The sequence below is a fragment of the Helianthus annuus genome, chromosome 10 (genome assembly GCF_002127325.2).
Source record: "Helianthus annuus cultivar XRQ/B chromosome 10, HanXRQr2.0-SUNRISE, whole genome shotgun sequence".
Taxonomy (NCBI): Eukaryota; Viridiplantae; Streptophyta; class Magnoliopsida; order Asterales; family Asteraceae; genus Helianthus; species Helianthus annuus.
Genome location: NC_035442.2, coordinates 2,381,810 through 2,385,152, shown reverse-complemented (window position 1 = coordinate 2,385,152; position 3,343 = coordinate 2,381,810).

Here is a 3,343-nt window from a genome sequence, read left to right as displayed (position 1 = left end):
CATACATAGACCTGAGCGATTCGGCATACACCTTCTTTAACGAGAGCCCAAAAAAGGGTTGGACTTGTGCACCTACATTTTGCATAGGAATCACCCTCACCGACAACCTCTTGCATTCTCGTCTTAGTCTAGAGCAATTAAGGTATCTTAGGCACTTTGGGGTTGTTCCATCCAGTAAGGAACCGTCCGATCCGGATAAGTTCCTTGATAAATAGAGAATCTTCATAATCAGCCTTTCGACACGGGGCCGTGCCCAGCCAACACGCCCCCGTGTCCACCAAAAGATTCCCTTCTGACTTTACGTCAGAATACGGACAAAATGTGTCAGGATCTTGCCTGCGCACGGGGCAGTGTCCAGCATGCTGTCGTTTTCTATAAATGCAGCCAAGAATCCTGCACATTTGGACCATCCAGGGACACAGATTTGAAGGGATCTTCTCTCCTACCATCCTAGGTTTGTTCTAAAAGAAGGTTCCAACAACCATCTTGTCCTTTCCTCTTTTATCCATTTCCTTCTTCTTCATCTTTCTCCAAAACCTCCATTAAAGCTTGAGATTTCAAGCTTTATTGTAAGGATTGTTGAAGTTTTGTTCAAGGAATCTTGTTAGAAATGAGTTGCATAACATTGTTTTAAGTTATTATTGCTCAAAAAGGCTTCACAAATTGGAAAAATAACTTAAAACTTCAAGGTTCCTTGATCCAAATTTCTGCAGAAAGGTGAACACGGGGCCGTGCTCGTTGAGCACGGGGCCGTGTCCAAAGCACTGTTTCATTAAAAAAAGCTATTTCTGGTTTGTTTTCGTAGAGGGTCAAGTGAAAACAGTGGAACATCTTCTGTACATTCAAGAAACAGTCGAAGAGGGAGAAGGCCTTCCATTGAAGCTACCCTTGTACACTACGTCATGGCACTACGGGAAGCTCTCGATGAAATGACTTCGGTGGAGGAAGTCCTAATAGACCGTATAAATTATCTTACGGTAGGGCTGGAAAATAGTTTTCAAGAAATTAACCTCTTGCACCAGAGGTTAAATATTCTTGTAACACCTCCCATGGAACCAATCCTCCCTCAAGGGGATTGGAACCTAGCACTTGGAGTCAACAACCCTACCGGATGGGATGACATTCCAGCGGAGCCTCCCCTTGAAGATCTACAAGAAGTCCCGGTGGAAGTTGCACCTCCTCAAACCGACGCCAACGAGCCTGCCTTCCTCCTCCCAAGGGAGATAGAGGAGTGGCTTGCCGACGTATGAGGAACCCATGCCCGGAGGAAGGAGTTCTTTGAAGCCACATCTAACCGAGAGAATTATATCTTCGGAGATTTTGCTTATTAGAATAACTTTTAGGCTAGAACTCCTTGGTTTAAGCTTCTTGTGCTCGCTTATCTAAAAAAAATTAACTTCCTAGGATTATGTATTTCTCTCTATGACTTCAATGAAATGATGGTTTTAATGTCTAATGGTGTTGTAATGAATAAAACACACTCGGGATGGTCAAGGATAACAAGGGAAACGAGAAACATCACCCCATGCACGAAAACAGGGCCATCCGACAAAAATTTCTTCATTACAGCAAGTTTAGCACGGGCCAACACGACCCCGTGCTGCACAATCTGCAAAAATCGCCCAGTTCAGGTAACTGGACACGGGCCGTGTTCACTGAACACGCCCCCGTGTCTAGGCTTCTGTTCCTCTTTATTAAATTTTGTCACTGGCACCTGAACACGGGGTCGTGCCCGGTCACCACGGGGCCGTGTACAGAGTGCCAGTAACATAAAATTTTGCTTTTAACACCCTTTTACACATTCAATCAACCTAAAAACTTATTTTTGGGACACATTGAGAACAATATGTAATTTAAGTGTGGGGGGGGGATGCTAAAACTTTGAATCTTGCATGTCCTAATTAACAAGCCTTACACAAAACTCTATTGGAACCGCTAATCACCCCAAAGTTTTTCAAAAAAAATTTCATTTTTTTTACTTGTCTAAGTTTAAGTTGGGAATTTCAAGTTCTAACAAGGTTATATTTTTACAGGTTTACAACCGATAGCGTTGTGATAAAAAGAACCAACATAAGAAAATTATGAAATGACATGACAAGCTTAGTTAAAATTTGATTATATATACTTGATCACATAAAAACCCATTCCCACAAAAGTGAGTTTTGAGCCTTTATTGAGCATTCAAATACATATCTTTACACTAAATGCTCATTTTTCGTTTCTTATGTGAATAGCCGCTTGGTTCGTACGACTCTAGAACTTGCCACGACAATGCATGCCCGGTCCTTACCAACTTAAACCCAAGTAAGTAAATGATGGAGGCATTAGGACTAACCCTTTTTTTCTTTCTACACCATTATTTTTCATTTTTTTTTACCACCTACCCAAAAATCCCCTTAGTTAACTCCTTTGAGCCTAAACCTTTTCATTTCTTAACCCAAAACAATCACCCTTTTTACCCACCTAAACCTTTTTATTTTAACCCTTTCTTTTAGTAACAAAGCTCGGTTTTTCTTATGACTTTTCAAAAAAAAAAAAAAAAGTTGATGAAACCAAATAAACAAACAAGTTCATCAAAATTAACCTTGTGTAGCAGAAATGGTTCATCAAAGTAAAAAAAAATTAAAATTATGAAAAATAAAAAGTCTTTAAAAAACGATGCTTTTTACGCTTTTCACCCTTTTACTAACCACTAACCCAACCACCCACCTTTAGCCCAAGCCTAACCTTTCACCCAAAAAGTCCCCTTGATATTTACAAAGGTATATAGTAAAAAAGGAGGAGGATTGATTGCTTGGCAAGCCTATGATAGGAGTAAGTTCCATGCCGCTCTCGAGTGATTCACTAAAAATACACCTTCGGCCGAGTGTTGAGTGATCCCCCGTGAGGTATGTGAACTTGTATATAAATGGAATTTTAAAAAGGCATGTTATGCCCTAATAAGTAATTTATCTTATGAAATGTTTTTAATAAATCATGACGAATAGGATTGTAAATAAACAAAAATAAAACTTAAATAAAGAATCTTGGAAATCCCGACACTCTATGACAAGTCTAAAAACCTTCTCTTCTACCCATTCCATTTGGGAGTGAAAAAGCCACATTATAAAGAGTTTTGCTTGAGGACAAGAAAAGATTCAAGTGTGGGGGTATTTGATGTGCGCAAAATGCAACATATAAATTACATCAATTGTGGCATAAAACTAACCCTTTTTTTAGTGCTAATGTTGGAAAAAATGTGCTTTTGTCTTCCTTTTGTATTTTCAGGATTAAATGAGCTCAAATGAACAAAAGAAGCAAAAAGACAGCTAAATCTAACATAAATACAAGAAAAGGAACAAAC